Source organism: Puntigrus tetrazona, chromosome 4, assembly GCF_018831695.1.
Source record: "Puntigrus tetrazona isolate hp1 chromosome 4, ASM1883169v1, whole genome shotgun sequence".
Taxonomy (NCBI): Eukaryota; Metazoa; Chordata; class Actinopteri; order Cypriniformes; family Cyprinidae; genus Puntigrus; species Puntigrus tetrazona.
In genome coordinates, this window is record NC_056702.1 from 25,867,347 (window position 1) to 25,881,005 (window position 13,659).

The window sequence follows — 13,659 nt, forward strand, 5'->3', positions numbered from 1 at the left end:
CGGCCTCCTGCTGCAGGGCCAGCATCTTCTAAACAATGCTCTCATCTTATTACTCAAGATTGTTCTTAAAGAAACGTGAAAAGAACGCTGCATTTTTGAAAAGACTCAAAACTTACAAAATAGCTCTTTAAAGTGAGGATAGCCCCACATCTCTCTTAAATGCCAAAGAATAAGAACCAGTTAATTCAGCAAATGGGTTACTTCAAATTGGTTGTCTCTGAGCCCAAACGGCCCTAGCTAGGGTTACATGGTGTAGTGGTTAGCCCTCTGACTCTGTTTTAGACCCTGTATGAAGAATCTTTGGCAGCAGTCAGTCAAAAACGCTTTCAGGGGTGCTTAGATTGGTTGCCGCCATGCGCAGGCTGTCTCTGTAGGGAAGTGAGCTTTAAAAGAGCGGACCCAAGCTTGGAGAATGCGGGCATCGATCCCACTACCTCTCGCATGCTGCTTAGCGCCTACCATTTGAGCTAATTCCCTTGCTTGGCTACAGACATGTTCAAACATTGTTTTCGCAGAGCGACGCCTATTTTTAAGGGGCTTGAATCTGTGAATTGAAGCAAATGAAGTTGGTGAATTAACCGAGATATTGTGCTTTAGTTTAAGGGGTACTGAGGCTTACTACCAAGCTGTTTTGCCACCCAGGATCGCTAGCAACCATCAAGTTTTCGGTCAACTGGGCCGAGAAGCGCAAAAGTGCAGTCATGTGGGACTCCAGGCTCAGCACTGAAAAACCCCATCCACTTTTCAGCCTGCTTTGTCCTCAATGTGAAGCCTGATCTCCGTAGTCGTGGCAGAGTGTTCGCCTGCATGCAGAAGAGAAAGGGCTGTGTTATTTTTTTTCTTTCTCCTCCCTCTCTGCCCCGGACCAATGCTTCCAGCCCTTCTCACCACTGAGGCTCAGTGGCGTGCCGTGATCGAGATAGTGGTTAGTACTCTGCGTTGTGGCCGCAGCAACCCCGGTTCGAACTGGTCACGGCAGGCTTTTGCCAACAGGCAACGATCTTTCTCCCATGTTTTTTTGCCACCTCATCCGTGTGCTGGTGCGAACCTTGCCAACTACGGATGGCGATTGCCCTTTGACTTTAGTATTTGGTGCCGATAATTGTACCTTCCACGGTCTTTGCTCTCTCTTCCGCAATTCCATTTTTGCAGGCTTCACTCGGCGCTTTGTGGATACGTTATATACTAACAAGTAACAAGCCGGCAGATTGAGCCGGAGCCTGGATAGCTCAGTCGGTAGAGCATCAGACTTTTAATCTGAGGGTCCAGGGTTCAAGTCCCTGTTCGGGCGCGAGGCAATCCTATTGATGGCGGCCTCCATATCCCTAGCTCGGCACACCGAGTCAGCTCTTTGGGAAAGAGTGCTCATGAAGTCAACTGAGTGAGTCTCAGTTCTCCTAGTTGGTACCGCTGTTCCTCCTGCTGCAGGGCCAGCATCTTCTAAACATTGCTTTCATCTTATTCTCAAGATTGTTCTTAAAAAAATTTTTAAGAAGAATGCACATTTTTCAAAAGACTCACAGCTTTCCAAATAACTCTTTCAAGTGAGGATAGCCCCACACCTGTCTTAAAATCCAAATAATAAGAACCAGTTAATTAAGTAACTGTTAGTTCAAATTGGTCGTCACATTTTGGCATAGTAAGAACAGCAGCTACATGTAGTACATAGGGTTACATGTTTTAACCTGCTCAGTGTGATTTGATGTATTTTTGAATTTTACCAGGTTTCCATGTGGTCTTGGCCATTTTCTTCCTCTTACGATTTGACGTGTGTACATGTGACTGATCACATGACAGGAAACAGGAAAACGGTATAAAAGAGGCAGCATGGCAAGCAAACAGCCTTTCACTTTACAAATCTGCTGGCGATCACCATTTCTGGACTGTGGTGTTTTATTCGACTTATCTTTGTAGATTCAAGCACTTGGAACATCACTTGATTGCATTATACACGGCTGGAAACGCGGCGGTGCTATGGAAACCCTCAGTGGGACCTCTACTCGGTGTTGCAGTAGTCGTGGCCGAGTGGTTAAGGCGATGGACTAGAAATCCATTGGGGTCTCCCGCGCAGGTTCGAATCCTGCCGACCACGCTTTTATGCTCCGCCCCGCTGCATTGCATAAACAAGTCGCGGGACTTTTTGAATCCCTTGACTGTAGCACGCCGTCATCTTCAGTGGTCAGTACTCCTGCGTTGTGGCCGCAGCAACCCCGCCCAATCTGGTCTCGCCGCCTTTGCCCTCAGACTCCTATTTGCCACCTCACCCTTCAGCTGACATTGTGTCTCTGAAGCTCGCTGGCGGTTCATTCTGCTTTCTTCCTGCAGTCAACGGACCTGGAGGGCAGCAGGTCGGTGTAGTCGTGGCCGAGAGGTTAAGGCGATGGACTTGAAATCCATTGGGTCTCCCCGCGCAGGTTCGAACCCTGCCGACTACGAGTTGCGTACCAATTGCATCTTCCACGGTCTTTGCTCTCTCTTCACACTTCCTGTTTTGCAGGCTGCAATAACGGCGCTTTGTTGATACGAGTATCAAGTTGGTGGTCTGAGCCCGGTAGCTCAGTCGGTAGAGCATCAGAATTTTAATCTGAGGGTCCAGGGTTCAAGTGCCTGTTTGGGCGAAGGCAGTCCTATCGATGGCGGCCTCCTGCTGCAGGGCCAGCATCTTCTAAACAATGCTCTCATCTTATTACTCAAGATTGTTCTTAAAGAAACGTGAAAAGAACGCCGCATTTTTGAAAAGACTCAAAACTTACAAAATAGCTCTTTAAAGTGAGGATAGCCCCACATCTCTCTTAAATGCCAAAGAATAAGAACCAGTTAATTCAGCAAATGGGTTACTTCAAATTGGTTGTCTCTGAGCCCAAACGGCCCTAGCTAGGTTACATGGTGTAGTGGTTAGCCCTCTGACTCTGTTTTAGACCCTGTCTGAAGAATCTTTGGCAGCAGTCAGTCAAAAACGCTTTCAGGGGTGCTTAGATTGGTTGCCGCCATGCGCAGGCTGTCTCTGTAGGGAAGTGAGCTTAAAAGAGCGGACTCCAAGCTTGTGAGAATGCGGGTATCGATCCCACTACCTCTCGCATGCTAAGCTTTGCAGCGCCACCATTTGAGCTAATTCTTGCTTTAGCTACAGACATGTTCAAATACTGCCTTCGCAGAGCGACACGTCATTTTTGGCGGGCTGAATCTGTGAATTCAAGCAAATGAAGTTGGTGATTTTAACTTAGATAATGTGCTTTAGTTTAAGGTACTGAGGCTTACTTACCGGTTGCTTTGCCACCCAGGACATGAAACTATCAAGTTTTCGGTCAACTGGGCCGAAGCGCAAAAGTGCAGTCATGTGGACTCCAGGCTCAGCACTGAAAACCCCATCCACTTTTCAGCCTGCTTTGTCCTCAATGTGAAGCCTGATCTCCGTAGTCGGCAGAGGTTCGCTGCATGCAGAAGAGAAAGGGCTGTGTTTTTTTTTTTCTTTCTCCTCCCTCTCTGCCCCAGGACCAATGCTTCCAGCTCCTTCTCACCACAGAGGCTCAGTGGCGTGCCGTGATCGTGTGATAGTGGCGAGTGCTCCGCGCTGTGGTCGCAGCTAATCCGGGTCACGGCAGGCTTTGCCAACAGGCAAACGATCTTCTCTCCCATGTTTGCCACCTCATCCGTGCTGGTGCGAACCTTACACCACGGATGGCGATTGCCTCTTTGACTTGTGTATTTGGTGCCGACACTTGTACCTTCCACGGTCTCGTTTCTCTTCCGCACCCGCTTTTGCAGGTCACCCCGGGGCGCTTGTGGATACGCTATATTCCAATGGGCAATGTTTGCGATTGAGTCGGAGCCTGATAGCTCAGTCGGTAGAGCATCAGACTTTAATCTGAGGGTCCAGGGTTCAAGTCCCTGTTCGGGCGCGAGGCAATCCTGTATTGATGGCGGCCCCATATCCCTAGCTCACACCCAGTCAGCTCGTTGGGAAAGAGTGCTCATGAAGCCAACTGAGGAGTCTCAGTTCTCCTAGTTGGTACTGGCTTGTTCCTCCTGCTGCAGGGCCAAAGATCTTCTAAACATTGCTTTCTATCTTATTCTCAAGATTGTTCTTTAAAAAAATTTTTAAGAAGAATGCACATTTTCAAAAGACTCACAGCTTTCCAAATAACTCTTCAAGTGAGGATAGCCCCACACCTGTCTTAAACTCAATAATAAGAACCAGTTAATTAAGTAACTGGGTTAGTCTAAATTGGTCAGCCACATTTTGGCATAAAGAACAGCAGCTACATGTAGTGGCCATAGGGTTACATGTTTCAACCTGCTCAGTGTGATTTGGATGTATTTTGAATTTTACCATGTCGCACATGTGGTCTTGGCTATTTTCCTCTTACAGATTTGACGTGTACATGTGATCGATCACATGACAGGAAACAGGAAAAATAGTATAAAAGAGGCAGTATGGCAAGCAAACAGCCTTCACTTTACAAACTGCTGGGCGCATCAATGCTCATTTCTGGACTGTGGTGTTTTATTCGACTTATCTTTGTAGATCGGCACTGGAACATCACTTGATTGCATTATACACGGCTGGAAACGTATGGTGCTATGGAAACCCCAGTGGGACCCCTCTCTACTCTGTGCTGCAGTAGTCGTGGCCGAGAGGTTAAGGCGATGGACTAGAAATCCATTGGGTCTCCCCGCAGGTTCGAACCCTGCCGACCACGCTTTATGCTCCGCCCGCTGCATTGCATAAACAAGTCGCGGGACTTTTTTTGAATCCCTTGACTGTAGCACGCCGTCATCTTCAGTGGTCAGTACCCCTGCGTTGTGGCTGCAGCAACCCCGCCTCAACCGGTCTCGCCGCTTTTTTGCCCTCAGAACTTATTTGCCACCTCACCCTTCAGCTGGACATTGTGTCTGAAGCTCGCTGGCGGTCTATTCTGCTTTCTTCCTGCAGTCAACGGACCTGGAGGGCAGCAGGTCGGAGTAGTCGTGGCGAGAGGTTAAGGCGATGGACTTGAAATCCATTGGGGTCTCTCGCAGCAGGTTCGAACCCTGCCGACTACGAAGGCACCAATTGCATCTTCCACGGTCTTTGCTCTCTCTTCCACAATTCCTGTTTTGCAGGCTGCACAACGGCGCTTTGTTGATACGAGTATCAAGTTGGTGGTCTGGAGCCCAGGTAGCTCAGTCGGTAGAGCATCAGACTTTTAATCTGAGGGTCCAGGGTTCAAGTGCCTGTTTGGGCGAAAGGCAGTCTTATCAATGGCGGCCTCCTGCTGCAGGGCCAGCATCTTCTAAACAATGCTCTCATCTTATTACTCAAGATTGTTCTAAAGAAACGTGAAAAGAACGCCGCATTTTTGAAAAGACTCAAAACTTACAAATAGCTTTAAAGTGAGGATAGCCCCACATCTCTCTTTAAATGCCAATGAATAAGAACCAGTTAATTCAGCAAATGGGTTACTTCAAATTGGTTGTCTCTGAGCCGAAACGGCCCTAGCTAGGTTACATGGTGTAGTGGTTAGCCCTCTGACTCTGTTTTAGACCCTGTATGAAGAATCTTTTGGCAGCAGTCAGTCAAAAACGCTTTCAGGGGTGCTTAGATTGGTTGCCGTCATGCGCAGGCTGTCTCTGTAGGGAAGTGAGCTTAAAAGAGCGGACCCAAGCTTGGAGAATGCGGGCATCGATACCACTACCTCTCGCATGCTATGGCGAGCGCCTACCATTTGAGCTAATTCCCTCTTCTGCTTGGCTACAGACATGTCCAACATTGCCTCTCAAGAGCGACGTCTATTTTAAGGGGCTTGAATCTGTGAATTGACGCAAATGAAATTGGTGAATTAACCGAGATATTGTGCTTTAGTTTAAGGGGTACTGAGGCTTACTACCGGGCTGTTTTGCAACCCAGAATCGCTTAGCAACCATCAAGTTTTCGGTCAACTGGGCCGAAGCGCAGCGCAAAAGTGCAGTCATGTGGGACTCAGGCTCAGCACTGAAAACCCCATCCACTTTTCTTTTCAGCCTGCTTTGTCCTCAATGTGAAGCCTGATCTCCGTAGTCATGGCAGAGTGTTCGCCTGCATGCAGAAGAGAAAGGGCTGTGTTATTTTTTTCTTTCTCCTCCCTCTCTGCCCCGGACCAATGCTTCAGCCCTTCTCACCACTGAGGCTCAGTGGCGTGCCGTGATCGTGATAGTGGTTAGTACTCATCCGCGTTGTGGCTGCAGCAACCCTGGTTCGAACTGGTCACGGCAGGCTTTTGCCAACAGGCAACGATCTTCTCTCCATGTTTTTTGCCACCTCATCCGGTGCTGGTGCGAACCTTGCCAACTACGGATGGCGATTGCCCTTGACTTTAGTATTTGGTGCCGAGCACTGTACCTTCCACGGTCTTTGCTCTCTCTTCCGCAATTCCGCTTTTTGCAGGCTTCACCTCGCGCTTTGTGGATACGTTATATACTAACAAGTAACAAGCCGGCAAATTGAGCCGAGCCTGATAGCTCAGTCGGTAGAGCATCAGACTTTTAATCTGAGGGTCCAGGGTTCAAGTCCCTGTTCGGGCGCGAGGCAATCCCATTGATGGCGGCCTCCATATCCCTAGCTCGGCACACCCGAGCCAGCTCGCTGGGAAAGAGTGTTCATGAAGTCAACTGAGTGAGTCTCAGTTCTCCTAGTTGGTACACGCTGTTCCTCCTGCTGCAGGGCCAGCATCTTCTAAACATTGCTTTCATCTTATTCTCAAGATTGTTCTTAAAAATTTTTTTAAGAAGAATGCACATTTTTCAAAAGAAACAAGTCGCGGGACTTTTTGAATCCCTTGACTGTAGCACGCCGGGCCATCTTCAGTGGTCAGTACCCTGCGCTTGTGGCCGCAGCAACCCCGCTTCAATCCGGTCTCGCCGCCTTTTGCCCTCAGACTTCTATTTGCCACCTCACCCTTCAGCTGGACATTGTGCCTGAAGCTCGCTGGCGGTCTATTCTGCTTTCTTCCTGCAGTCAACGGACCTGGAGGGCAGCAGGTCGGTGTAGTCGTGGCCGAGAGGTTATGGCGATGGACTTGAAATCCATTGGTGTCTCCCCGCAGGTTCGAACCCTGCCGACTACGAAGTTGCGACCAATTGCATCTTCCACGGTCTTTGCTCTCTTTCCACAATTCCTGTTTTGCAGGTTGAACAACGGCGCTTTGTTGATACGAGTATCAAGCTGGTGGTCTGAGCCCGGTAGCTCAGTCGGTAGAGCATCAGACTTTAATCTGAGGGTCCAGGGTTCAAGTCCCTGTTCGGGCGCGAGGCAATCCTATTGATGGCGGCCTCCATATCCCTAGCTCGGCACACCCGAGTCAGCTCGTTGGGAAAGAGTGCTCATGAAGTCAACTGAGTGAGTCTCAGTTCTCCTAGTTGGTACCGCTGTTCCTCCTGCTGCAGGGCAAGCATCTTCTAAACATTGCTTTCATCTTATTCTCAAGATTGTTCTTTAAAAAAATTTTTTAAGAAGACTGCACATTTTTCAAAAGACTCACAGCTTTCCAAAAACTCTTTCAAGTGAGGATAGCCCCACACCTGTCTTAAATCCCAAATAATAAGAACCAGTTAATTAAGTAACTGGCTAGTTCAAATTGGTCGTCACATTTTGGCATAGTAAGAACAGCAGCTACATGTAGTACATAGGGTTACATGTTTTAACCTGCTCAGTGTGATTTGATGTATTTTTGAATTTTACCAGGTTTCCATGTGGTCTTGGCCATTTTCTTCCTCTTACGCATTTGGACGTGTGTACATGTGACTGATCACATGACAGGAAACAGGAAAAACGGTATAAAAGAGGCAGCATGGCAAGCAAACAGCCTTTCACTTTACAAATCTGCTGGCGATCACCATTTCTGGACTGTGGTGTTTTATTCGACTTATCTTTGTAGATTCAAGCACTTGGAACATCACTTGGATTGCATTATACACGGCTGGAAACGTATGGGTGCTATGGAAACCGCCTCAGTGGGACCCTCTCTACTCGGTGTTGCAGTAGTCTTGGCCGAGTGGTTAAGGCGATGGACTAGAAATCCATTGGGGTCTCTCCGCAGGTTCGAATCCTGCCGACCACGCTTTGCGCTCCGCCCGCTGCATTGCATAAACAAGTCGCGGGACTTTTTGAATCCCTTGGACTGTAGCACGCCGTCATCTTCAGTGGTCAGTACCCTGCGTTGTGGCCGCAGCAACCCCGCTTCCAATCCGGGTCTCGCCGCCTTTTGCCCTCAGACTCCTATTTGCCACCTCACCCTTCAGCTGGACATTGTGCCTGAAGCTCGCTGGCGGTCTATTCTGCTTTCTTCCTGCAGTCAACGGACCTGGAGGGCAGCAGGTTGGTGTAGTAGTCGTGGAGAGGTTAAGGCGATGGACTTGAAATCCATTGGGGTCTTCCCGCCCAGGTTCCGACTGCCGACTACGAAGTTGCGACCAATTGCATCTTCCACGGTCTTTGCTCTCTCTTCCACAATTCCTGTTTTGCAGGCTGCACAACGGGCGCTTTGTTGATACGAGTATCAAGTTGGTGGTCTGAGCCCGGTAGCTCAGTCGGTAGAGCATCAGAATTTTAATCTGAGGGTCCAGGGTTCAAGTGCCTGTTTGGGCGAAAGGCAGTCCTATGGATGGCGGCCTCCTGCTGCAGGGGCCAGCATCTTCTAAACAATGCTCTCATCTTATTACTCAAGATTGTTCTTAAAGAAACGTGAAAAGAACGCGCATTTTGAAAAGACTCAAAACTTACAAAATAGCTCTTTTAAAGTGAGGATAGCCCCACATCTCTCTTAAATGCCAAAGAATAAGAACCAGTTAATTCAGCAAATGGGTTACTTCAAATTGGTTGTCTCTGAGCCCAAACGGCCCTAGCTAGGGTTACATGGTGTAGTGGTTAGCCCTCTGACTCTGTTTTAGACCCTGTCTGAAGAATCTTTGGCAGCAGTCAGTCAAAAACGCTTTCAGGGGTGCTTAGATTGGTTGCCGCCATGCGCAGGCTGTCTCTGTAGGGAAGTGAGCTTAAAAGAGCGGACCCAAGCTTGGAGAATGCCGGCATCGATCCCACTACCTCTCGCATGCTAAGCGAGCGCCTACCATTTGAGCTAATTCCTGCTTGGCTACAGACATGTCCAAACATTGCCTTCGCAGAGCGACGTCTATTTTTAAGGGGGCTTGAATCTGTGAATTGAAGCAAATGAAGTTGGTGAATTAATCGAGATATTGTGCTTTAGTTTAAGGGGTACTGAGGCTTACTACCGGGCTGTTTTGCCACCCAGGATCGCTAGCAACCATCAAGTTTTCGGTCAACTGGGCCGAGAAGCGCAAAAGTGCAGTCATGTGGACTCCAGGCTCAGCACTGAAAAACCCCCATCCACTTTTCAGCCTGCTTTGTCCTCAATGTGAAGCCTGATCTCCGTAGTCGTGGCAGAGTGTTCGCCTGCATGCAGAAGAGAAAGGGCTGTGTTATTTTTTTTCTTTCTCCTCCTCTCTGCCCCGGACCAATGCTTCCAGCCCTTCTCACCACTGAGGCTCAGTGGCGTGCCGTGGATCGTGATAGTGGTTAGTACTCTGCGTTGTGGCCGCAGCAACCCCGGTTCGAATCCGGTCACGGCAGGCTTTTTGCCAACAGGCAACGATCTTCTCCCATGTATTTTTGCCACCTCATCCGGTGCTGGTGCGAACCTTGCCAACTACGGATGGCGATTGCCCTTTGACTTTAGTATTTGGTGCCGATAATTGTACCTTCCACGGTCTTTGCTCTCTCTTCCGCAATTCCGCTTTTGCAGGCTTCACCGGCGCTTTGTGGATACGTTATATTCTAACAAGTAACAAGCCGCAGATTGAGTCGAGCCTGGATAGCTCAGTCGGTAGTGCATCAGACTTTTAATCTGAGGGTCCAGGGTTCAAGTCCCTGTTCGGGCGCGAGGCAATCCCATTGATGGCGGCCTCCATATCCCTAGCTCGGCACACCCGAGTCAGCTCGTTGGGAAAGAGTGCTCATGAAGTCAACTGAGTGAGTCTCAGTTCTCCTAGTTGGTACCGCTGTTCCTCCTGCTGCAGGGCCAGCATCTTCTAAACATTGCTTTCATCTTATTCTCAAGATTGTTCTTAAAAATTTTTTTAAGAAGAATGCACATTTTTCAAAAGAAACAAGTCGCAGGGACTTTTTTTGAATCCCTTGACTGTAGCACGCCGTCATCTTCAGTGGTCAGTACCCTGCGCGCTGTGGCCGCAGCAACCCCGCCTAATCCGGGTCTCGCCGCCTTTTGCCCTCAGACTCCTATTTGCCACCTCACCCTTCAGCTGGACATTGTGCCTGAAGCTCGCTGGCGGTCTATTCTGCTTTCTTCCTGCAGTCAACGGACCTGGAGGGCAGCAGGTCGGTGTAGTCGTGGGCCGAGAGGTTAAGGCGATGGACTTGAAATCCATTGGTGTCTCCTCGCGCAGGTTCGAACCTGCTGCCGACTACGAGTTGCATACCAACTGCATCTTCCACGGTCTTTGCTCTCTTTCCACAATTCCTGTTTTGCAGGCTGAACAACGGCGCTTTGTTGATACGAGTATCAAGTTGGTGGTCTGAGCCCGGTAGCTCAGTCGGTAGAGCATCAGACTTTTAATCTGAGGGTCCAGGGTTCAAGTGCCTGTTTGGGCGAAAAGGCAGTCCTATCGATGGCAGTCTCCTGCTGCAGGGCCAACATCTTCTAAACAATGCTCTCATCTTATTACTCAAGATTGTTCTTAAAGAAACGTGAAAAGAACGCGCATTTTTGAAAAGACTCAAAACTTACAAAATAGCTCTTTAAAGTGAGGATAGCCCCACATCTCTCTTAAATGCCAAAGAATAAGAACCAGTTAATTCAGCAAATGGGTTACTTCAAATTGGTTGTCTCTGAGCCCAAACGGCCCTAGCTAGGGTTACATGGTGTAGTGGTTAGCCCTCTGACTCTGTTTTAGACCCTGTCTGAAGAATCTTTTGGCAGCAGTCAGTCAAAAACGCTTTCAGGGGTGCTTAGATTGGTTGCCGCCATGCGCAGGCTGTCTCTGTAGGAAGTGAGCTTAAAAGAGCGGACCCAAGCTTGGAGAATGCGGGCATCGATACCACTACCTCTCGCATGCTGCTTGCGAGCGCCTACCATTTGAGCTAATTCCCTTGCTTGGCTACAAACATGTCCAAACATTGCTTTCGCAGAGCGACGCCTATTTTAAGGGGCTTGAATCTGTGAATTGACGCAAATGAAATTGGTGAATTAACCGAGATATTGTGCTTTAGTTTAAGGGGTACTGAGGCTTACTACCGGGCTGTTTTGCAACCCAGAATCGCTAGCAACCATCAAGTTTTCGGTCAACTGGGCCGAGAAGCGCAAAAGTGCAGTCATGTGGGACTCCAGGCTCAGCACTGAAAAAACCCCCATCCACTTTTCAGCCTGCTTTGTCCTCAATGTGAAGCCTGATCTCCGTAGTCGTGGCAGAGTGTTCGCCTGCATGCAGAAGAGAAAGGGCTGTGTTATTTTTTTTCTTTCTCCTCCTCTCTGCCCCGGACCAATGCTTCCAGCCCTTCTCACCACTGAGGCTCAGTGGCGTGCCGTGATCGTGATAGTGGTTAGTACTCTGCGTTGTGGCAGCAGCCCCCGTTCGAACTGGTCACGGCAGGCTTTTGCCAACAGGCAACGATCTTCTCCCATGTTTTTTGCCACCTCATCCGGTGCTGGTGCGAACCTTGCCAACTACGGATGGCGATTGCCCTTTGACTTTAGTATTTGGTGCCGATAATTGTACCTTCCCACGGTCTTTGCTCTCTTTCCGCAATTCCGCTTTTGCAGGCTTCACCGGCGCTTTGTGGATACGTTATATACTAACAAGTAACAAGCCGGCAGATTGAGCCGAGCCTGATAGCTCAGTCGGTAGAGCATCAGACTTTTAATCTGAGGGTCCAGGGTTCAAGTCCCTGTTCGGGCGCGAGGCAATCCTATTGATGGCGGCCTCCATATCCCTAGCTCGGCACACCCGAGTCAGCTCGCTGGGAAAGAGTGCTCATGAAGTCAACTGAGTGAGTCTCAGTTCTCCTAGTTGGTACCGCTGTTCCTCCTGCTGCAGGGCCAGCATCTTCTAAACATTGCTTTCATCTTATTCTCAAGATTGTTCTTAAAAATTTTTTAAGAAGAAACACATTTTTCAAAAGAAACAAGTCGCTGGACTTTTTGAATCCCTTGGACTGTAGCACGCCATCTTCAGTGGTCAGTACCCTGCGCTTGTGGCCGCAGCAACCCCGCTTCCAACCGGGTCTCGCCGCTTTTGCCCTCAGACTCCTATTTGCCACCTCACCCTTCAGCTGGACATTGTGCCTGAAGCTCGCTGGCGGTCTATTCTGCTTTCTTCCTGCAGTCAACGGACCTGGAGGGCAGCAGGTCGGGTGTAGTCGTGGGTCGAGAGGTTAAGGCGATGGACTTGAAATCCATTGGTGTCTCCCCGCGCAGGTTCGAACCCCTGCCGACTACGAAGGCGACCAATTGCATCTTCCACGGTCTTTCCTCTCTTCCACAATTCCTGTTTTGCAGGTTGAACAACGGGCGCTTTGTTGATACGAGTATCAAGTTGGTGGTCTGAGCCCGGTAGCTCAGTCGGTAGAGCATCAGACTTTTAATCTGAGGGTCCAGGGTTCAAGTCCCTGTTCGGGCGCGAGGCAATCCTATTGATGGCGGCCTCCATATCCCTAGCTCGGCACACCCGAGTCAGCTCGTTGGGAAAGAGTGCTCATGAAGTCAACTGAGTGAGTCTCAGTTCTCCTAGTTGGTACCGCTGTTCCTCCTGCTGCAGGGCAAGCATCTTCTAAACATTGCTTTCATCTTATTCCTCAAGATTGTTCTTAAAAAAATTTTTAAGAAGACTGCACATTTTTCAAAAGACTCACAGCTTTCCAAAAACTCTTTCAAGTGAGGATAGCCCCACACCTGTCTTAAATCCCAATAATAAGAACCAGTTAATTAAGTAACTGCTTAGTTCAAATTGGTCGTCACATTTTGGCATAGTAAGAACAGCAGCTACATGTAGTACATAGGGTTACATGTTTTAACCTGCTCAGTGTGATTTGATGTATTTTTGAATTTTACCAGGTTTCCATGTGGTCTTGGCCATTTTCTTCCTCTTACGCATTTGGACGTGTGTACATGTGACTGATCACATGACAGGAAACAGGAAAAAACGGGTATAAAAGAGGCAGCATGGCAAGCAAACAGCCTTTCACTTTACAAATCTGCTGGCGATCACCATTTCTGGACTGTGGTGTTTTATTCGACTTATCTTTGTAGATTCAAGCACTTGGAACATCACTTGATTGCATTATACACGGCTGGAAACGTATGGGTGCTATGGAAACCGCCCCAGTGGGACCCCTCTCTACTCGGTGTTGCAGTAGTCTTGGCCGAGTGGTTAAGGCGATGGACTAGAAATCCATTGGGGTCTCTCCGCAAAGTTCGAATCCTGCCGACTACGCTTTGCGCTCCGCCCGCTGCATTGCATAAACAAGTCGCGGGACTTTTTGAATCCCTTGGACTGTAGCACGCCGTCATCTTCAGTGGTCAGTACCCTGCGCTTGTGGCCGCAGCAACCCCGCTTCCAATCCGGTCTCGCCGCTTTTGCCCTCAGACTCCTATTTGCCACCTCACCCTTCAGCTG

The 13,659-nt window shown here is 49.0% G+C and overlaps 3 non-coding genes across 3 annotated transcripts; all 3 read left to right on the forward strand.

Annotated features, from left to right (window-relative positions):
• Positions 1–1,218: 1,218 nt before the first annotated feature.
• On the forward strand, positions 1,219–1,291 carry trnak-uuu. Its single transcript has one exon. It is a non-coding gene; the product is annotated as a tRNA-Lys (tRNA).
• A 720-nt stretch (positions 1,292–2,011) lies between these two features.
• trnas-aga lies at positions 2,012–2,092 on the forward strand. Its single transcript has one exon. It is a non-coding gene; the product is annotated as a tRNA-Ser (tRNA).
• Positions 2,093–2,354: 262 nt separating this feature from the next.
• Positions 2,355–2,435, forward strand: trnas-uga. Its single transcript has one exon. It is a non-coding gene; the product is annotated as a tRNA-Ser (tRNA).
• The last annotated feature ends 11,224 nt before the right edge of the window (positions 2,436–13,659 follow it).